This window comes from Hemitrygon akajei, chromosome 28 (genome assembly GCF_048418815.1).
Source record: "Hemitrygon akajei chromosome 28, sHemAka1.3, whole genome shotgun sequence".
Classification (NCBI taxonomy): Eukaryota; Metazoa; Chordata; class Chondrichthyes; order Myliobatiformes; family Dasyatidae; genus Hemitrygon; species Hemitrygon akajei.
In genome coordinates, this window is record NC_133151.1 from 32641660 (window position 1) to 32665475 (window position 23816).

The window sequence follows — 23816 nt, forward strand, 5'->3', positions numbered from 1 at the left end:
ACAGATTGGGTTGCCAGTCCGTTCTGCCCCGGTCGCTGTCTCTTCAGGCTGTCACTGACTCTCCAGTCGTCACCACTCTTTTCGTGTTGTCACGCAGTCTTTGCTGGCTGTCGCTGATGAACTCAGGGTGTAAGCTGTGTACGTACATCTACTGATGCCTCTGGACACACCTTCAGTGATGTCCCTGGAATCATCAGGTGCTTCGGGAATATGATTCATAAATAAAGATACTGAATTAAATTGATCAAAATCCACAGTTGTAATGATCATTTACGTGAACAAAGGATCGTGGGCTGAATACTTTTTCGAGGTACAGTACTATAACTTCTCTCGATCCATACTTCCCAGATCCTGTCTATGATAATGAAAATAATGACATAGCCTTTATTTCCAGACTAAACATATCCCTACTCGGAACCAATTTGAAACATCCCGTGTTCTCTGCTGACGAGTTCCAAAGCGCTCGTCCACTTCCACTTTACTCCAACTTCTGTCCAACATCCAGGGAGGCAATTTATGTACTGGCACAGAACGCTTTGCTGGACGCATTCAAAAAATTCCATCTCTAATCATTATACATAAAGGCAATCCGTTTATAATCTTTCAAAATTTAAAACTTTAAAACCTCTCAGCTCTGTTGTCAAACCAATGCCCTCTTGTTTTGAATCACCCCCTTCCTGGGGAAACAACTAAGCCTCACATTATCCATGCCACGCATGCTCTTATATACATGGCTTAAATCATTCCTAGTTCTACATTCCAGGGCATATGCAACTTTCTTTTAATAAAGGCCCCAATTCCAGCAACAACCTGCTGAATCTGTCCTGCATTCTTTTTATAATTTAATACCAACATTTCTATGGAGGAATGAAGATATTTATGCAGAATATTCTCAGAAACACCTCAGCCACGTGTTACATAACTGCAACAACATTCCTTATTCGTTTATTCACTCAGTGCCTTGACTGATGAAGGCGTTCGGCTAAACCTGATGATCTTCATCACGCTATCTACCTGTGACACGCGTTCATTGAACTGTGCACTTGCACCCCTCGACCCCTCTGTACCATAACACTCCCCGAGGCTCCATCCTACACTGTGTAAATCCAACACTGGATTCATTTCCCACAATGTTGTGCTTCACATGTATCTGGATTGAAAGCCGTTGGCGATTCCTCAGCACACCCTGCTAGATCAACCCCTTGCACTTTTATATCGCTACCTACACGATCTACACTGCTGCTTATTTTGGTATTTTCACGAACCCCGTAACTGGGTCACTTACCAGCAAAGATAGAGAGGTACGTTGAAGTCTGATGGTACTATTTTAACAATATTTATTAGTAAAAATACACAAAAATAATATCAATGCAAACATACAGATAATATACGTCGTCAATACTAACTCTAACAGTGCGGGTATAATAATAATCAATAAGAAATAGCTCTATCGTTGTCTAGGGGATAATGTATTGTCCGATGGAAATATAAAAGCCACTCAGTTCATGCAGGCTGCAGCCTTGGTTGGAGTCGAGAGAGAGATTTTTAGAAACTTGCCGGCTTTCCTTTTTATGATTTCGATCCGTCGGAAGTCCCGTTGGTGTGGCCGTTCACTTGTGGCCTCTCCTTTAGCTAAGTCGTTCTTCCGTGATGAGCCCGCTACCCTGGCAAGGGAGGACGCACACGGGCCCTCACCGGCGTTCGCTATAAAACGCTGTCACTGGCTTTCCAGCGTTTCTCCTGGTGCGTCTAAAGGGGTTGTTCCCCAGACCCTCTTTTATCCTTACTCACGGGGTCTCAGATGTCAATCAGGTCGGGATGATGCAATCCCTCAACCAGCCCACTCTGGTCATCCCCTGAGGGGCTTCAATGAATAGTGCAGTACTCAATACACAATTCCGTCTCCAAGAGACAATAGCCGTTATCAGGCGTTTTGTTTTCGCTGAGGCCAGGACACATTCCAACCCTTATGGATTCTCTCTCATTTCCTAGGTCCCAGACCCGAATTAATAGCGATCTTGCGATTCTCAAAAAGGAGGGGGTTACTTTGTACCCTTCGGCCCCTCAGAGTTGTAGCACATTCGTATCAGTATCATTTGCAAACTAATTACGCCTTCTACTTTCACACCCAAACCATTCATAAAGAGCGCAAACAACACATTGAATTGAATGTAATTGAGTTGAATTGAAGTGAATTTAATTGACTTTATTTCTTGTATCCTTCACATTAGGAGTACGAACCTTTACGCTACGTCTTCGTCTACATGTGCAATGTGTAACTTATAGAAATTTGTAATTAAAAGAAGGATACTGATGTGAGAATGCTGTCTTGGACTCTACAGTTCAGCATTTAATACCATAGTTCCATCTCGGCTGGACAAGAAGCTCTAAGAACTCGGCCCTGACCCTGCCTTGTGCAGCTCTCCCAGTCAGTCTGCATCTTGTATACCTCTTTCAAGTCACGTCTCATCCTGCTCCCTCCAAAGAGAAAACTACTCCTTTCCTCAACATGTCCTCACAAGACATGCTCTATGAAGTATAAAGTTCAATGTAAATATACTGTCAATGTTTACACGTGTCACCACATACTACCCTCAGATTCATCTTCTTTTTTGTTGTTCGCATAAGCACATCTGGTTCCATGGTGTAATGGTGAGCACTCTGGTCTCTGAATCCAGCGATCCGAGTTCGAGTCTCGGTGGAACCTGATGTTATCCACAATGGATTATCTGTGACAACTTTAGTGAGAGGGCTCATCGGTCGGGAGACCAAGCCTTTGTGTCTGATGGCCCTGCAGAAGGACTGAGTACGAGCTCCGTGATGCTGAGGGAGGATACATTATTTTCGAAATTCGAAGACATTCGTGATGACTGCAGTTTATATTATTCTGCTTCAGTATTTTTAAGAAAGTGTTTTCTTTCTTGTTGGCGTCGTGTTATTTTTATTGGGGGGGGGGGGTGGAGCTGGTTGGGATTTGAAGTCTAATATTCCTGTTGGCATTTTCTGGTGTGAGTGATCATAGCAGATGAATGTGTGGCTGAGGAGCTGGTGCAGGGGCAGGGTTTCAAGATTCTGGATCATAGATTCATAGAAAAGTACAGCACAGCAACAGGCCCTTTGATCCATTTGATCTGTGCTACATCATTTATGCTGCATACTCCCATCGACCTGCTCTGGGACCATATCGCTCCATACCCCTACATGCACGCACCTATCCGAACTTCTCTTAAATATTGAAATCAAACTTGCATGCACCACTCATTCTGGCAGCTCGTTCCAACACTCTCACAACCATCTGAGTGAAGAATTTTGTTTTCCTGTTCTCCTTAAACTTTCACCTTTCACCCTTAACTCACGCCCTCTGGTTGTAGTCCCTCCCATCCCCCGTGGCAAAAGCCCGCTTGTATTTACCCAATCACTGGGACTTGATCTGTGCAGGGGTGATCGATACCAAAGGAATGGTTTGCATCTTCACTGGAAGGGGGTGGTGGTCAGTATCCTGAGGTTCATTGCTGTTTTTTCATCTCACGTTTTCTGGCAAACGATCATCGCAATTGGCAAACAAGAGAACATATACAGATGCTGGAAATTCGAGCAACAAACACAAAATGCTGGAGGAGCTTCACAGGCCTGGCAGCATCTATGGAAAAAAGTACATCTTCCATAAATGCTGCCTGACCTGCTGAGTTCTTTCAGCAATTTGTCTGGCTTGACCATCGTACGTAATAGTCTGTAACTTCCCTTCGGAATCGAAGACAATTTGATGTGGCTGAGCCGAGGCGAGGCGGCGGATCCTTTGCTGAGAGCGAGGAGGACACAAGCTTCGATCGATGTCAACGCTCTGCTGAAGGCCAAATGGAGGTGACGAGGTTCGTGCAAAATTGAGTCTGTGTTTTACTTTGGTAACAATGTTAGATCTGTGAAGGGATCACTAGACTGAACTGCTCCGAGAAATTACACTTGCCAATGGAACTGTTTTGAACGATGATATTAAATTTCTTATAATGGACTGCTGAATTCTCATCTCTGAAGCTACTTCATGAGGATGAGCATGAAGTCTGTTATAGCAACTACGGGTAATGGGATCAGATTCAGGTAACTGTACGTACAATACCTATGTCACCAGTAATATCACAACTTCTGTTGATGGCACTGACACAGTCGACTGGCGGGCCTACTGTATTGATTATCCCAGGGTATCCCCTTTCCATATAAATGGTGTTTCTAGTCTGAACAAACGATGTCAAGGGATTATTACAATTCGGTGTATGTAATACGAAATAGATACCATCTGCCAGCGTTGAAGGATGAAAGAGTCTGGGCAACGTTACTGGATTGTAGTGGTCCTGTTCTGGGACCGTAGATAGACAGAGAAAGCTAGAGAAAGCAGGATCTCCCAGTGGCCACACATTTTAATTCCACGTCCCATTCTCATTCTGTTATGTCTATCCACGGCCTCCTCTACTGTCAAGAGGAAGCAACACTCAGGTTGGAGGAACAACACCTTATATACCGTCCACGTTGCCTCCAACTTGATGGCATGAGCATTGTATTCTATAACTTCCGTTAATGCCCCTCCTCCCCTTTTTACCCCATCCCTGATTTATTTATTCCCACCTCTCCATTTTTCTCACTCTGCCCATCACTCGTTTGCCTGTTCTCCATCTCCCTCTGGTGCTCTCATCCCCCTTTCTTTCTACCTAGGCCTTCCGTCCCATCATCCTTTCTCTTCTCCAGCTCTGTATCCCTTTTGCCAATCACTTTTCCTGCTCTTATATTCACCCCACACCCTCTTATATTCTCCTATTATTTCAGATTTCCCCATCCCCCTCCTACTTTCAAATCTCTTGCTATCTTTACTTTCAGTTAGTCCTGACGAAGGGTCTCGGCCCGAAACGTCGACAGTGCTTCTTCCTATAGATGCTGCCTGGTCTGCTGCGTTCCACCAGCATTTTGTGTGTGTTGCCAGTGTAAACTGTGTCCGCCACACTTCTCTCCGGGATGCTGCAACAGCCCCTCTTTGTAAACCCGTCCGGCTCCGTGACCTGCAAAAGCAAACAGGAGGATACTGGGACTAAACATGGATTTCGCCCCTGGTATGGGGAGAAGAGGCAGCAATCCACCTGACCGGCAGCTCCTTCCCACCCCGCCTTCACCGCCCTACCTACCCCAGCCCGGGAATAGATTCTCTCTACCCACTCACTCCGCATTCCGAGTTCAATCGCTGTTACACTCCGCCTCTTTCTCGCAGCCGCCATCTCCGGAGTCAGTGTCGATCTCCGAGCCTGCCTGTAAAGCTGCTCTCAGCATGATATGCAGCTGGTGGGAGGAGTGCACCGGAAGCGCCCTACTCCCGGGCCCAGGAGCTCTCCATTCCCGGCTGCTGTAAAACCGCTGCCGGGCTTGTGTTCTGTTGTCCTGTCAATCAGGTCAAGGGGCGGAACGACGCTGCGCATGCTCTCATGCTTGAATGAAATCATAGAGCGAAACATCGCCGTTCCTTCCATCAGTTCACTTTCTGAGCGTCTGTTCGGCGGGTCCGAGGCTGTCGGAGGGTCAGAGTGGATTTAAACCGGGCATTAAACACATTGCCCGTTCGGCATCGTTCTTTCCAAAGTGTTTCAGCTGTTCTCCCTGCATTCTACAGTCACTCGGACACACTGAGGGAATCGGCATGAGTGCTGGGAAGTGTGTGAGTTTATATCTCACAACAACAGCCCCTGTTTAATGTTTCGAAGTGACGGAATCGGTCACCGACTGTAACGCCGAACGACGATCAATTATAGACCCGATCATGGATTACTAGAGAAAAGCTGCTGAACACAGCGTTCTCGATAAACTCTCCCGTCCCGGGCGATCTGCCGACTGGGTTGTTTCATATTCTAAATGACCACTTCAACACAGTTTTGTTTTATTCAATAATTCTCCTGTATTTCCAGTTATCATCTCCAGCAGGAAAAAGGTCGCCGCGACAGGGAATCGAACCCTAGTCTACCGATTGATTGGAGGGGATATTAACCACCACACTAATAAGGAATGAAGGAGGGTATGGAATCTGTTACACGAATTACAAACAAGAGAAAATCTGCAGATGCTGGAAATCAAAGTAATGCACAAAAAATGCTGGAGGAACTCAGCAGTCCAGGCAGCATCAATTGAAAAGAGAAAACAGTCGACGTTTCTGTCTGAGACCCTCGTCTTGTGTTCTCGTCTTGTCATGTGTCTCGCTCAGCCCAGGAGTTCATTTCCCAGCCCGGTGCTGGGGTTCCCTCGTCCTGTGCTGTGGTTCCCTTGCACTGTCCATGAGTCTCTCGTCCATTCCTGTAACCTCATCATGTACTTGCCTATTTCTGGGGTCCGAGCCCGTATCAAGACCCAGGTTCTGGACCCTTGTTCAGTTTCTGGCTCGGAGTCCTAGCCCAAGTTTCTAGTTCCCTGTTCCATGCACTGGTTTCGCTATTCTCGTCAAGTCCTAGAATCCTTGTCTCGTCCACAGGCTGTGTCATGTCAAGCGTCCTTTCTTCCCCACTTTCCTTGCTTCCTTCTCACGCCCAGTCCTGTTCCTGGTAGTTCAGTGTCTGTATTTTGCTTTTGCGTCCGCTCCCAATGCCTCCCGTAGGACATTCTGAGATTATCCTGAGCCGGTTGAGCAGTATCTTCGCCATAATCATGCCAGCTGTGGACAGAAGGGAGATTCCTCGGTGGTTTCCTCAAACACAACGGTCGCCTTTCTTCTTGTGGATGATGATTTTCAGCGCATCTTTGAGGTACTGTGGAAGACATTGATTCTGCCAACAAGCATTATATAAGTTCAAGAGTTCAGTCTTCAGGGCAGGATCAGCTTGCTTCAGTACATCTGATGGACCGCCGTCTTGCGGGCTGCACCACTTCTGGTATCTGTTAAAGCCTTATTAAGTTCCGTCATAATGATGAGTTATGCTTTCCATTTATATCCGAATTCCCTCGGTTCACTGTTTACAAGCTCAAACGTATTTTTATCAAGTCGTACGCACGCACCTCGAGCACTTGAGAGTTTTCTGCAGCCGCTCGGACATGTTACCGACCCAGGTAATCAAGAGGCAACACACCATCCTGGAATCTTTTTTTACAGCCACGGAATCTTAAGTCTTCTTTCAAGTACTGTCCAGACTGATCCCGGCCTCCCCTGTTGGGCATCTGAGACACTGTCAGCGCCAGAGGCATGGCTGTTACTGGTATGCCCTGAGAGATCATTCCCCTTCAGTATTCAAAACGTGTAGGTGTTGTGAGGGGAGCAGCCTCTGCGGACCCTGCAATGTCCCGCCGTTTCCCTTGACTCTCCTGGAGGTCACTAAACTTACCAACATCTTTCACCTTAGATGGGATCATCTCCGTAAGGGATCTGGATTCATTGTTCTAGATGAGCCCAGGTCTGTCGATCTCCACCTCCATTTACTTCACACGCTCTGCCAGGAGCTACAGCTGGTGCATGTCCCTCATGTTTATTTATAGGGGACACGAACCGATTCCCTGATGTCCCACATCCTGAGGCAGAGCGTGTCACTGTCATAAAAGCCATTCTTGCTACTCCACTGGGAGAGTGATTCTGAACAAAAAATTCTCTAAGAATTCATGTCCTAGGGTACAACAGCGCATATGCCATTCCTCTGAACACATATACAGCTGGTCTGTGTTCTGTTGAATCCTTTGTAACCTTCCTCAATAACCACAACTGCTTGAAATATTTGTTTCAACTATGCAATTTCCTGGTTAGTCTCCATCGCCTTTGTTAAACGGCGAACATTATTGGCTCATCTGCAAACCTCTACAACAACATGTGTAATTCAAAATAGACTACAAGTATCTCTGTGAAAACCCCTGCCATCTGCAATCTTGCTCATTCACTCAATAAACTGGAATGAGTTCTATCCCGCAGCAATGATCCCAGAAATGTGTTAGCAATGTGCGTGGGATATCGACGTATCCTTCCTGATACTCTTTCTCCCTCGTCACTTTCTGTTTCTGGAACACTGACGTGAAATATTAATTTCGTGATTTGGACACTTATTCTGCTTCCAGACATACTTTCACTCCTCTACCAGTGAGTTGGCGACATTCTTGCTTACCTTGCAGTGCCCCTTTTGTTCTTAATATATGTTCAATTTGTTCTCTCCAGGTTTGCTGAGTAAAATCATTCCCTGTCCCTTACCATCTTTCAGAACCACAGATTATTTTTTTTAAATTTGCATATTGGTGCATATCCATCAAGGAAATTGTCTAACTTCCACTTTCTAAACATTCATTACCATTCCTTTTCGTTTTTGACAGCATTTACATCTCTGATCATGTAATGTTCTTGTATCTGGATTTCTGTTCTTCCCCCTCTTATACTATTTGAATTTTGAACCACTGATCTTTAAATAACTCTCACAGGTCTGGTGTGAAGTACAGGTGCTCCCGGTCTCTGCTCTCCCCAGCTCCTACCTAATATGCTTCTCATAAGCTTGCAACACATACAAAATGCTGGAGGAACTCAGTATCTATGGAAAATAATTATACGTCAACACTTCGGGCAGAGGCTCTTTAACAGGACTAGAAAAAAATAGATGGGAGGTTAGAATAAGACGGCGGTGGAAGGTGAGGATGAAGTACAAGGTGGTAGGTGATCATAAGCTTGCCCTTAGTTTAGAAAATTCCTTCCAGATTGTGTCCTTCTTCACGGATGACTATTATCAAAATGCTCTCCTACTGAAATTCATCAATTGCAAGGGTCAGGCTCCAGTGCAAGGTATGTTAAGTGTCCCTAATGCATCTGACTTTATCGCCATCCTTAGCAGTACAACTCCACATTGTCTGTGTTTAAAAGAAATCCTCTGACATCCCCACACATCGCACACCCCCACCCCCGACACTTTTCTCCAATCACATTAACATTGTGCCTCCTTATTTTAGCGACTTTGGGAAACATTCTCTGGATGACCCCTCATTTGAAGCTCCAGTAACTCCTTCATGATGACAACTACAGCTGATCTGTCGTTTTTACATCAGCCAATAATCTGCTAGTATATCTGTTCTTCCCTCTTACTGGCTATTGGGTGACCTAGAATATAATCCCATCATATTAATGGCACCTTTCTGATTCCTGAGTTCTACCCACTTTGCCTTACTGGATGAGCCTCCGGATTTTGCTCAACCTTGATCAGCAATGCAGCTCCCGAACCTCATTTACCTCCCTCTGCACTGTCTGAATCATATGAATCCTGTAATGTTTCGTTATCAGGCCTGCCTTTCTCTGAACCAGATCTCTGTAATGGATGAATCACAGTGTCATGTACTAATCCAGGTTCTAAGTATATCTGTTTTTACCGCTCTACACCCTGCTCTGAAATAAACTAATTTCTGCCCTGCAGTGCCACTGTACTCATTAACATGGCCCCACCTAGACTTCTTGTTAGGCTTCCTCGACCTCATCTCCACCTTTCGCTCAATGCTGATTTACTGAGCTGTAGCTCTGGATCCCAACACCCGCTCCACATGGCACATGATAAAAAATATCACTGCGTCTCCAGCAAGCTTCCCTGTGAGTATATGACTTCCCCTTCACTGTAGCCCAGTCTCCTTACACCAGTCCCAACTATCATCGAAGACAGCCCAATGATTTTTTTCTGATGCTCTCCATCCTGCACCAGATTGCTAGTTACATTTTTAAGTGTACCAACTCACCATATCTTATATAACCACATAACCATATAACAATTACAGCACGGAAACAGGCCATCTCGGCCCTTCTAGTCCGTGCCGAACGCTTACTCTCACCTAGTCCCACTGGCCCGCACTCAACCCATAGCCCTCCATTCCTGTCCTGTCCATATACCTATCCAATTTTACTTTAAATGACAATACCGAACCTGCCTCTACTACTTCTACTGGAAGCTCGTTCCACACAGCTACCACTTTCTGAGTAAAGAAATTCCCCCTCGTGTTACCCTTAAACTTTTGCCCCCTAACTCTCAACTCATGTCCTCTTGTTTGAATCTCCCCTACTCTCAATGGAAAAAAGCCTATCCACGTTAACTGTATTTATCCCCCTCATAATTTTAAATACCGTTATCAAGTCCCCCCTCAACTTTCTACGCTCCAAAGAATAAAGACCTACATTGTTCAACCTTTCCATGTAACTTAGGTGCTGAAACCCCGGTAACATTCTAGTAAATCTTCTGTGTACTCTCTCTGTTTTGTTAACATCTTTCTTATAATTCGGTGACCAGAACTGTATACAATACTCCAAATTCGGCCTTACCAATGCCTTGTACAATTTTAACATTACATCCGAACTCCTATACTGAATGCCTGATTTATAAAGGCCAGCATACCAAAAGCTTTCTTCACCACCCTATACACATCAGATTCCACCTTCAGGGAACTATGCACCATTATTCCTAGATCACTCTGTTCTACTGCATTCTTCAATGCCCTACCATGTACCATGTATGTCCCACTGGGATTATTGCAACCACAATTTAGCACCTCATACTTATCAGCATTAAACTCCATCTGCAATCGTTCAGCCCACACTTCTAACTGGCCGAAATCTGTCTGCAAGCTTTGAAAACCTAACCGCCAAATTTCAACACCATTTCAATTAACAAAGTCAACTAGACAAGGTTGTCCCTTATCACGTGATCTATTTGTATTGGCTATAGGACCAGTAGCTGAATTAATTAGAACCGATTCAGATATTATGAGCTTTAGAGTTAACTGGGAGGAATATAAGATTAATCTATTTGCTGATGATGTTCTGATTTATTTATTAAACCCATTACATTCGTTGCGTAAATTATCTTTTATGGGAATATATCAAGGTATAAAATAAATTGGGATAAAAGTGAAATTTTACCCCTTACTAAAGGAGATTATAGTCAATGTCGACTAGTAACACAATTTAGATGGCCGATAAATGGTATAAAGTATTTATGTATAAGAGTGTATTGATAACCATATAAAAATTTATATAAGTTAAATATTTGCCATTATTGGAAAAAAAGTCAAGACGATCTTGATAATAGGATGATGTTACCAATAGCATTAGTAGGTATAGTTAATGCTGTAAAAATGAATATACATCCTAGATTACAGTATTCATTCCAAGCACTACCAATATAACTGCTGCAGAAGTTTTTTCAAGAGTTGAATAACGTTGGAAAAATTACAGCTAAATTTGACCTAGGACAGTTACAACTCCCAAACTTTAAGAATTATTATAAAGGAAATCAACTTTGATTTAATGCATCTTTCTTTTTTTATCAAGATTAACCGACATGTATTAGTATAGAGTTGGCGAAGATAGGAGAAAATATACCAGAAGATTTTATATATAAATGAGAATCTAAATGGATACAGGAAAAGAAAGGTTCCTTTATATTTAAATACTTGCTTGATCTATGGAACAAGACAAATGTTGATGATGAGATAAAGAAATCTTTATTTGCATAGTGACCTCTAATTCAAAATAGATTCATTCCTTCGACAATGGATAACCAACTTCCATATAACTGGTTTCAATAAGGGATTGGATATATAGAAGATTGTTTTGAAGGAGATATATTGATGTCGTTGTATCAATTAAATAATACATATAAAATATCAAATAACATTCTTTTCTCTTATTTTCAATTAAGAGCTTATTTAAGAGATAAACTGGGTCAACAATATTAATGCCGAAACCTAATGAAATTGAAACTTTAACTCAAAAAGGAAAAGTTTAAAAAAAATACTTCTTGTATGTATAATTTGATTCAAAAACAGTCAATTAAACGAGGAATTAATGAGTCAAGACAAAAATGGGAAACTGATTTGAATATTAGTTGGTCAAGAACGATTCTTGATAGTAGGACAAGTACAATAAATGTCCGACTTAGATTAGTACAATACAATTCTTTGCGTCAATTATATATTACTCCACAAAATTATAAAAAGATTAAATCCAAATTTATCTGATCAATGTTTTCGATGCAATCAAGATATTGGTACTTTTTTACACTCTCCTTGGTCTTGTGCAAAAATTCAAAATTTTTGGATGAATTCAAGAGCTTTACTGGAACAAATTATCGGAACACAACTTCCACATAACCCAATATTATTTTTACTAGATGATATTGAAGGGATAAAACCGAAACCTAAATTGAACAAATATCAGAAAGAATTTCTAAAAACTGCATTGGCAGTAGCCAAAAAGACTATTGCAGTTACTTGGAAATCGGATTCGTACTTAAGTATGGATCGTTACAATAATGAAATTTTAGCTGCATTCCACTTGAAAAAAATATATAATTTAAGAAATAAATATGCCATATTTCTGAAAATTTGGCGCCCTTACTTACAAAAGATAGGATTAAAATATAGGTGCTCTGAAGATAAAATTATTGGTCATCTGGGGAAAGTAATAAATGCATATATTAAAGCGATTTTGAACTCCATGGAGCATGTGAGGATCTCTCGATATCCAGGCAGTTTTTCTTTCTTTCGTTTCTTTCCGTCCTTCTTTCTTTCTTTCTTTCTTTGTAGATAGCGAAGTTAAGGGGAGAAGGGTTAAGGGGAGGCGGGAGGGCTGATATATATATTTATATATAATTAATCTATTCTATGTAATTATCTTAAAAAATTTAATAAAAATAGCTTTGAAAAACTACTTCATTATCCACAACGCCACCTACTTTTGTATCATCTGCATACCACCAAATCCAATTTACCACCCCATCATCCAGATGATGAATGTATATGACAAACAACATTGGACCCAGTACAGATCCATCAGGCACACCACTAGTCATCGGCCTCCAACCTGACAAACAGTTATCCATCACTACTATCTGGCATCTCCCATCCAACCACTGTTGAATCCATTTAACTACTTCAATATTAATACCTAACGATTGAACCTTCCTAACCAACCTTCCGTGCGGAACCTTGTCAAAGGTCTTACTGAAGTCCATATAGACAACATCCACTAGTTTACCCTCGTCAACTTTACTCGTAACCGCTTCAAAAAATCCAATAAGATTTGTCAAACATGAGCATCCACGCACAAATCCATGCTGATTGTTACTCATAAGGCGCTGTCTGTCCAAATAATTATATATACCTTCACTAAGAATACTTTCCATTAATTTACCCACCACTGACGTCAAACTGACAGGTCTATAATTGCTAAGTTTAACCTTAGAACCATTTTTAAACAAGGGAACCACATGAGCAATATGCCAATCCTCCGGCACCACCCACATTTCTAATGATATTTTGAAATATTTCTGTCAGAGCCCCTGCTATTTCTACACTAACTGCCCTCAGGATCCTAGGGAATATCCTGTCAGGATCCGGAGATTTATCCGCTTTTATATTCCTTAAAACGCCAGTACTTCTTCCTCTATAATCGTCATAGATTCCATAACTTCCCTACTTGTTTCCCTTACCTTATACAATTCAATATCCTTCTCCTTAGTGAATACCGAAAAAAAGAAATTGTTCAAACTCTCCCCCATCTCCTTCAGCTCCACACATAGCTGTCCACTCTGATTCTCTACGGGACTAATTTTATCCCTCACTATCCTTTTGCTATTAATATAACTGTAAAAATCCATCGGATTTATTTTCACCTTTCTTGCCAAGGCAACCTCCTATCTTTTACCTTTTCTAATTTCTTTCTTAAGATTCCTCTTACATTCTTTATATTCTTCGAACACCTCATTTACTCCATGCTGCCTATACTTATTGTAGATATCTCTCTTTTTCCGAATCAAGTTTCCAATATCTCTTGAAAACCATGGGTCTCTCAAACTTTTAACCTTTTCTTTCAACCCAATAGGAACATAAAGATTCTGTACCCTCAAAATTTCACCTTTAAATAACCTCCATTTCTCTATTACATCCATCTCATAAAACAAATTATTCCAATCCATTCCTTCTAAATCCTTTCGCATCGCCTCAAAGTTACCATCTCTAATCAAAAATCTCAAACATAGATCGAGTCCTATTCTTCTCCATAATTATATTGAAACTAATGGCATTGTGATCACTGGACCCGAAGTGCTCCCCAACACATACCTCCGTCACCTGACCTATTTTATTCCTTAACAGAAGATTCAGCGCTGCCCCTTCTCTAGTCGGTACCTCTATGTATTTCTGCAAAAAAACTATCCTGCACACACTTTACAAACTCCAACCCATCTATCCCTTTTACAGTATGGGCTTCTCAGTCTATGTGTGAAAAATTAAAATCTCCCACAATCACAATCCTATGCTTACTACAAATATCTGCCCTCTCCTTGCAAATTTGTTCCTCCAATTCTCTGTCCCCATTAGGTGGTCTATAATACACCCCTATAAGTGTTACTACACCTTTCCCTTTCCTCAATTCCACCCAAATAGGCTCCCTAGACGAGCCCTCTAATCTATCCTGCTAGAGTACCGCTGTAATATGTTCTCTGACAAGCAACGCAACACCTCCGCCTCTTCTCCCTCTGATTCTATCACACCTGAAGCAACCAAATCCAGGAATGGTTAGTTGCCAATCACACCCCTTCTGCAACCATGTTTTACTAATAGATACAACATCATATTTCCAGGTATCAATCCATGCTCTAAGCTCATCCACCGTTCTTACAATGCTCCTAGCATTAAAATTAATGCACTTAAAAATTTTCCACCTCTTCCTCTCTGTTTATTTCTGACAGTATAAAGAACTTTACTGTCTTCTTTATCTTCCTTCTCCCATACATCTGTTCCTACACTCTGATTCCCCTCCCCACTCATATCTAGTTTAAATCCACTGGGGCCCCTCTAGCAAACCTTACTCGCAGGCATATGGCACTTGAAGGAATCCTGACATCAGCACCACAGAATTGCTATTTCTTAACTTTCTTCCCATTTCCCTAAATTCTTTTTGCAGAATCCTGTCTCTCTGTTGATAGTTCTAATGAGGACTATGACCTCTGGCTGTTCACCCTGTCCTTTCAGAATGATCCGTACTTTCTCAGAGCGATGGGGGTAACGCACCATCCTGTAATGTCACTCATTTCCACATACACTCCTGTCTGTGTCCCCTACTAAAATGTTTGCTACATGTGATTCATATATTTCCATCCCGTGAATTTATGTTCTTTGGAATCGCCTCTTTGTAACGAACATTATTAGAAAAATCATTCACTGTGTTATTCTTTGAATCAGCTCAGGCAATTTACTTATGCATTGGCAAACAAAGGAGATTGCACACTTGCTGAAAACAAACAATTTGTTAGAACTCGTAAGATTTTAATATAGAACAATAACAAACATGTCTACAGTAGTAGATGTGTATAATGCAACGTAATACTTATCATAAACTAAACAAGCCGATCTCAGTGATAAAATGGAACCGCAGATTCGGCAGTGTCACACAGCTGTTTCCTTTATCTTTCATTCTCTCTCTCTCCCACTCTCTCTGCCTGTCTCTCTCATGATTTCTTAGTCGCTTCATTATGTCGCTCTCACTCTCATTTTTTCTCTTCCTCTTATCCTTCGCACAGTTTCCCTCACACCCTCTCCCTCTCGCTCACTCTGGCGTCATCTCCATGGCACCATCTCCCTCGCGCGCCCTCCCTCGTGTACACTTCCGTGCGCCCTCTATTGAGAAATATAACTGACATAAACACTAAACATACCTGAAATACAACCACTATGTACTAGCTATTTACTACACTATGTATCACTATGTAATCACTCCTATGTACTGAACATTACTATGTATGATTTTACTAGACACATTTTGCTATGTATTGTTTTACTAGATACATTGCATTCTCTTAGCTACATACTGTGGCAGTTAAAGAACACCTGTTTAGCTAGCAGCACTAATTAGCTGAAATGTACTCCATGTATTATACTCAGCCTTTTTTTATTAGGAGATAACGGTGGCGGACAGGATGGTACGAGCAGGAAATGTAATGTGAGGAGGTTAAGGAGGCTGACTGAGAAAGAGCCTTGGCCAGGAATGAGGCCCAAGATGTGAACTGGAAAGAAATACTGGTGGTGCACCGAGAGCGAGGCAAGAGCGATTGATTAGTTAATGGATAGATGATATGCAACTAAAAATTGATTGGGTATGCTGATAAAACCGAAATGTAACTGAGATAAGAAATTACTATAAAGAATGCTGTACACCGGAGCTCGGTGGGCTTTCGGTGACAAGTTCATTGATTGCCTCAGCCTTTGTTTGCAAATAAAGTTTCTAACTTCTCGAAGAATTGTCTGCGTCTCCTGGTCATTTCAAGTAACCACGACACCTCTTTCTCGCGATGTCTCATTCTCTCTCTCCTTCGTGCCCTCAGCCCTCGCACTGTCTCCTGCCCGCGTTCACTTTCTCCATTCTCTATGTCTCAAAGACAGACAAGTGAAAGTGACGGTATTTTGTGTTCAATTGTGAAACAGGAAAATTCTCTTACATGAAGATAGTTCAAGTTGGCAGTGAAAAGGAGAAGCTACAGGTAGAGAAGGAGCAGAAAAAAAGAGGGTCGGAATTGAGGAGTTATGATGGGAGCAGGAATCGTTGCTGCAGCCGAAAATATACTGCAAGATCAGGCAGTTTTGTCAGAACCGGGAAGCAGGCGTTCGCCTCAAGCTGCAATTTAACACGACGGGACGTCAGGTGTAAAGGGGAATTCTCTGGGATGGTGAGGTCAGTGACGCCATGGGATCAACTGTAAACAACTGTTTTTTCTTTAAACTGTAAAGCAACATACACAAAATAGGAAATAGTAAACAGTTGACAGGACTCTGATGAGGGGACTCAGCACGGAACGTCGACATTCTACTCTTTTCCATAGATGCTGCCTGGCCTGCGGAGTTCCTCCAGAATTTTGTGTGGAAAAGTGTAAACAGTCGACGTTTCTAGGCGACACCCTTCATCAGGATCTGATTTTATGCGTGTTTGATTGTATTTCCAGCATCTGCAGATTTCCTTGTGTTTGTTTTGTAACTCAGTTCATCACATTCTTTCCACGTACACACAGGTGGGCGGTAGAACAGGGAGAATGAAGTCAGCTGTATTGTAATACTTTATAACATTTATTTCTCACGTTTCATGAGTTTCAAACACCAATTCAATGGGTATTTCACTGCATTCTTTAGTTCCTCTCGGTATTTGCTCTGAGTCAGGGCGTAAATACACGTGTTGGTGCAGGAAATAAATATCTGCAGCATTACCGATGTGTTTCCTATGATGTAACGGAGATCCGTGACAGAATAAACAAAACTCATTGATATCCGTCTGTAGATAAAAAATACAACCAGTGTTCCCCACAACAATATGAAACTACCGGTTATGCTGAAAAGCAAAACGATGGATTTGCGTCGGTTCTCCATCTCCCGGTCTTTGTCATTCTCTCCACTCTTTCGCCCCCGGAGCCTCCTCCGGGCACGACTGGCCGCTAGAATCCGCCTAACAGTCAGAATATTCAACAGCAAAATTAGAAAGAATGGGACACAAGGGGTAAAAATACGATGAAACATCTCAAATGCCGCCCAAGTGGGAGAGTCTGTGAAGCTCGGTGTATAAACACAATACCAGGGAACGCCAGCAATTATTTCCAAAGGCCCGAATGCAAAGCCCCAGGGGACAGTCTCCAAACAGGTCAGCGCACTCACTGTCCCGATAACCACAGCCGCCGTCCTCTCGGTGCAATATTTTGTTTTCAGCTTCTCACAGCAAATAGCCACGAATCGATCGACTGTGAAAGCGACAGTCAGCCAGACTGAGGCCGTAGTGCTCGCAAATGTCAACCATTGTCCGAGTCTGCACACAGGAGTGATGAACAGGAATGATCCAGGAAAATAAATCAGAGCCGTTATCCTGAGCAGCGGATCGGAGATAACGACCAGCAGATCGGCCGCTGCCATTCCCACCAGGTAGCGAGTGACACATTTGGAGAGACCGCACTTTCCCCGGGACAAGATAACAATCGCCACCAAGTTCGCTGAAAGAGAGACAGGGAACAACAAGTTGAGAAAATACTGATTTGAAGCCAATGTGTAATATTTCCACTTCATTGTTGCACTTTACGGTGGGGGGGGGGGGGTGGGGGGAAGGTCGAGAGAGAGCGCAGAGCAGGCGGAGATAGAGAGGGAGCTTATACAGTAAAATAAAGTCAATATGATCTGAATACAGATTCCTTACTAATACTAGATGGAACATTTTCTGCCGGCGTATGGTCTGGATGAAATAAATATTCCTGAACGCTAATGGCGGGATTTTTCCATTAGACAATCATTAACTTGCATGGCGATCCCGGACAGTGACAGAACAGCCGAAGGACCGAACCAAAACAGAAAATGCTGGAAAAGCTCATCCAGGCAAAACAGAATATGTGAAAAAAACAGTTGAAGTATCTCTCCCCTGAAATTTTCTCAGAGAGACCCCTTGCACGAGTGTCAGCTGGTTTCTCTTTCCATACAAGCTGCTTGGGGTTCAGTGTTTCCAGCATTCCCCGAGTTTGTTTCCTATTCCAGCATTTGTCACCTCACTGACTTCACAACAGAACACTGACTTATTCCAACAGATACAGCGCAGTCTGACACAACCACACGGACAGACATCGCGCCTCCCAGTGAATCCATCAGAGGGAAGCCGGAGATTGGAATTCAACGTCGAGCAACAAACTCGGTTCCGTTGTCAGATGTCTGTAACAATGTCAGATGTAGTTATAATATAAAACATTTCACGGTATTCATAACTATGAATCACCACGTCGGTTGTGTTAATTGACTCAGCATCAACTTCACTGTGTTGTCCGTCAACTGCTTTATATTCAGTCATATCGCAGACATTTATTAAAAATCCACAACACTTTCCTGTTACAACACGGAACTTCTCACATTTGCTTAAGTATTACTGCGGTCGCTGGTTTTATTTTTGCACCTAACACTCATATTCAAATACAGACTATCAATTGGCATAAGCTCCGCGGGCTGTATAAACACAATATTTGCAACTGCAGTGCAGCTGCTACCAGACCAAAAGCAGAGAGCCGATCATCTCATGAAAAACCGCTGGACGAACGATGTCTGACCCGCCCAATCCAACAGAAATTGGCCGATTCGCTCAATTGTTGCAGCGGTTTGTTTTTAGATAGAAGTCCCAGAACCTTTAATACCGGTGATTCAATTCCACTCCTGAACTGCGGAATACCTGGACTGGAAAGTGACAGTTTAAACCAGGGTAGAATCAATCACAACTTTGGAATTAAAATTCAACATCCACCCGCGGGAGCTGACACTGCTACTGACCGGGAATTCCAAAGGCAGTAATAAAAGGATAGTAAATATCTTCTATCTGCCAGATGACTGGATACACCATTTCAGTGAGTATCTATGATTTCTGTTGCTCCTATATTCACAGCTCCGGCAGACAGCTGATACATTGAAAGCGGCCCTGATTTATACTGAGGATCTGTCTCCAGAGATACGGTTATACATCTCACTAACTTTCTTAGTTACAGTTGTCTGAACAAACACTTTAATTCAATACCATTGTGCCTAATGTAATTATTGGAGCGATTGGGCATATACATCAAAAATTTTTGACATTACCTCAGGAGTGTCTCTAGTGGAAATAGGCCAGTAGATTTAATTTCAAAGACTGAGCTTTGTCAAGGAGCAGTAACGTTTACAGATTTCATCTTTTTGTTAGCGAATTATTCATCTCCGAACGGATACCAACCACACTGACCGATCTCTACCTCTGCCCCTGCAGTTTCCCATTTGGAACTGTCCTTTAGTCCTTGAGTTTCTTCCTGGTGACACACACACGCAAGCAGACACACACACGCACACAGACACAAATACATACTCAGACACACTGAAACAAATGCATTTTTTGTTCATACTGTTTATTATAAATTACTGTAAACTGCTTATTGCGCATTTAGACGGTGACGTAACATAAAGAGTTTTACTCCTCATTTACAGTATAGGTGTAACCCTCAAGTTACACCTCACAGGGCCCAGCTCAAGTTCCTCCAGAAATACAGCCATCGGCCCCACCAAACTTGGTAATTCCGTTTGTGTGGATGCTGTAAATGTAACCCCAGTTACTAACCCACAACGCAAAATATCAGACAGTACACCAAAGCAGCTGTACAACTGTACACTGTAATGAAAATAAAAAAGAGCCCATGACAAGCCAAAGCCACGTTGGAGCTCACTGAGTAGCTCTTCGTCCATCATCGGCCTCCTCCGAGCGTCGCCGACCTTCGGATCCTCAGATTCCAGTCCAAACCGTCCGGTGGTTTACCAGATCTCTCCATATATGTCTTCTCTCTTCATCTCTCAACAAAGGACCGCGAAAACCATCTTTCCCGTCTCAGAAGACACAGCAACAATCGCTTATTTGCTAACACGCATTCTGTTATCTCCAGCCATAACCCAAACATTGCTGCTGCAGAGAAACCGTTAACTCTGCACTGAGCATTACAAAGAAGCCATTACATTAGCAGAGAAACCTTTCAGAGCGTTATACTCTTTCCCCACCAAATTCAGTCATGTCCTCATGACGTTGAGAGAATTCTCCAAAATTTCCTGCAAAACGCAAGGCCCAATCCAGGTGCACGAGGCAGTGGCATAGCTCCCCAAAACAATAGAGATCATGTCCAGTACCCCAGGCGCTACGTAGGCCAACCTATCTGGTGGTCTCCTAATTCTCTGAGACCTCCGTACCTTATCACCTAACTCTTCCGGCTCAGACGGTACTGGGAATGCCTGGGGTCTACTTGGCGAGTCCTCCCTCGATCTATCACTCATGTCACCTTGCAACTCGAGCCCTCTGTCCCGTGTCCAGGCCTCGCTTCCTCTCCTTCAGGACCCTACCGCAAACTATGCTGCCCAGAAATAGCACCCCCCCCCCCCATCTCACCTGACTCAGTGGGAGAAGGGTCAGAAGTTTCTTCCTCAAACAATGGGCTGTTAGCAAAAGGCTGCATATACCACATATGCAGATCATTATCCTCCGAATCATTATCATTCTCACTGATGGGGTCCGGCCCAGCCTCTCCTGCTGTGAGTCCTGCAGTCGCCATGGGTTTTCGCACGGCCGTCTTACTAGGTGTCGACTCCTAGTCGGGCTCTGAGTCTACCTGCACCTCTTGTCCCAGGGGCAACAGGTGGTTCCTAAGGAGAATCTTGACAGGGCCATTCCCGCCCTCTGGTTTCACCCTGAAAATTGGTAGGTTCGGCAACTGACTCGCCACCATTTAGGGTGTGGCCGCCCAGTGGTCAGCCAACTTGTGCTTTCCAGGTAGCCCCAAATTCCTTATGAGCACTCTGTCTCCGGGCAGGAGTTGGGAGAACCTCATTTTCAGATCATACCTTCTCTTATGTCCTCGACTCTGCTTGGAGGCCGCGACCCCAACAAATTCATAAGCCCTTTTCAGCTCTCTCTTCATATCAGCCATATACTTCAGATGTGGTTTCGTTGGTAAGTCACCCTCGTCTGTCCGAAAACAAAGGTCAATGGGCAACCTCGTCTCGCGCCCAAATATCAGATAATATGGCGAGCACCCGGTAGCTTCATTTCGTGTCCAGTTGTATCAGTGAACCAGAAGCCCGGTATGTTGACTCCACCTGCTCTTCTCCTTGCAGGCCCCCATGAGCGTCAAAACAAGAGGAGTGTTGCTTCCGACCAGAATTGAAACGCTGCTCGTCTCAACAGGGTCCGGACAAACCTGCATCAATATATCAAGAACCTCAGACACTCCCACATTGGCCTCTGACAAACTCCAGTTACACTGACAAATTACCGTCGTATGGATAATCACCAGCACTGATACCCCAAACCTCCAGTTTTGGGTCAATGGTGTCATGGATAAATGCTTCAGATACCGTTTGGGTAAAACGAACTGTACGGAAACGTGACCTGCGACCCGGTGACGAGTATGGCTTTCGCGTATATTCCCTCTATCCGTAGAGACACAATGGACCGCGGTCCCACTAGGCCTTCAGGACTAGAGTCTTCTGCTTTCGGGAGTTCCTTGGTACATTGCTGTGAACGTGTTCCCCCAGAAACAACAGGCTGTTGCCTCAGTGGGTATCTTCTAAGTTCCCCGACACCTCTCCTTGCTTAGATACCCGGTAACTCGCTCTCCGATGGACTTCCTGCCGCTCAAATTCCCGCCGGCTGTAACTCTCTTCACCACAATTATAGTACACGCTACCGGCCTGCCCTCTTCCCGCGGAACCCCGGCCACCCGGTGCTCTCTGCGTAGTCCGTCCGCTTGGGGTGGGGCCTTCTACCAGTACTATCATATGGAGGATGCACACCCGCTGTTCTCAGCTCTGTTCTAAGTTCTCAGCTCTGCCACCATCTCCTTTACCATTTCCCGGATTGCGTTGGCCCAGATCACTTCACCTCAAGGGCTACTACCGACATCTAAAACCTGCTGACGGAGTCCTCTCGCGCCTCCCACGCGTTCTTCTCCTCCCGCAACACTCTGATCAGCTGAAGGAATGAGGGAGGGGGTTTGTTTTACGGGACTGTCGGAGACCCCAACCAATTATGTCCTGGGACAGGGCGTCCTAGGCTATCTGGTCCATTTTTAACTTATCTAACTCAGCCACCTGAATGACCCCTGGCACCGTAAACAAGTTTGCTGTATCTCTAGCCGAAAAAGGTACGCAGAAATCTTCCCCTTCTCCTGAACCATGATTTGAAACCTCACATCAGCTCCAGTGGGCTCCCTGTTGAACCAAATCCGCTCTCTAATGCGTCTAGATACTCAGTAAGGGGAGCAGAGGGTTGGTTCACTGTCTCTGCTCTTAATACATCAGCCGCTATCACCCTCAAACTTTCAAACAATCTGTCGCATTTCGTCATCAGAGCGCTGTCACTCATCTAACAACTGATTTTCTCTATTCCACAGAAAATTCTTAGCTTCCGGCGGGGTACCTCTGCCTTTGCACTGGGCCACTTGTTCGCCAGGGAGGTAAGGTCTGATGCCAGCTAAGAACTCTCACTCTTCACTGGGGGACCGGGACTAATTAAACTTCCTTAATCCGACCACTCTTTCCCCTCACTCCTCAGAAACGATAGATCCTGTCTCTGAAATTTCTGCCCCCAACTGCGGCCATCTCAGCTTGTGACCCAGCCTGCTGGGCTCCCTTCCCCTCCTCACTGACAGTATGGACAGACCATGGTCCCACATCACCTGGGGCACCGATGGAGGCTGTCCGTTACGTCAGCGTAGTCTGAACTAAAACATGGTCTGAGCCCGCCAATTATCAAACCTTCGAGCTATGATTTCAACTTTACCAACAGCTTTAACCATACTCAAACATCGAATTAACAATTCATCCGGGTTACGAATATCAACCCCATGCAACACGCACGCATTAATTACCGCAACCCCAAGGAGGCACACCACTACTGTACCCCAGCAGCACCCATTCTAGCACAGATTTAAACAGGTCAATCGCACAGTATTAACGGAATCAATCCAGGACCTAGCCCCCACAACTGTAACCCTCAGGCTCGCCTAGCTCGTTTTCTGGTGACACAGCCTTCGGCCCCGACAAAATGGGTAATTGCGTTTGTGTCAATGCTGTGTAACGTACCCCCAGTTACAAACCCACAACGCAAAATATCTGACACTAAACCATAAGCAATTAAACAACTGAAGTTTCTGATTCTTAAAATGAATATAGGATTAGTAAAGAAAATAAAAAAGGGCCCAAGTCAAGTGAAATTCACGTTGGAGCTCACTCAGTTGTCGTTCTTCCGCCATCGGTCTCCTCGAGCGTCGACGATCTTCGGACCCTCA

At 43.7% G+C, this 23816-nt stretch overlaps 1 non-coding gene across 1 annotated transcript; it reads left to right on the forward strand.

Annotated features, from left to right (window-relative positions):
- The first annotated feature begins 2635 nt into the window (after positions 1–2635).
- On the forward strand, positions 2636–2707 carry trnaq-cug (transfer RNA glutamine (anticodon CUG)). The gene has a single exon. It is a non-coding gene; the product is annotated as a tRNA-Gln (tRNA).
- Positions 2708–23816: the final 21109 nt, after the last annotated feature.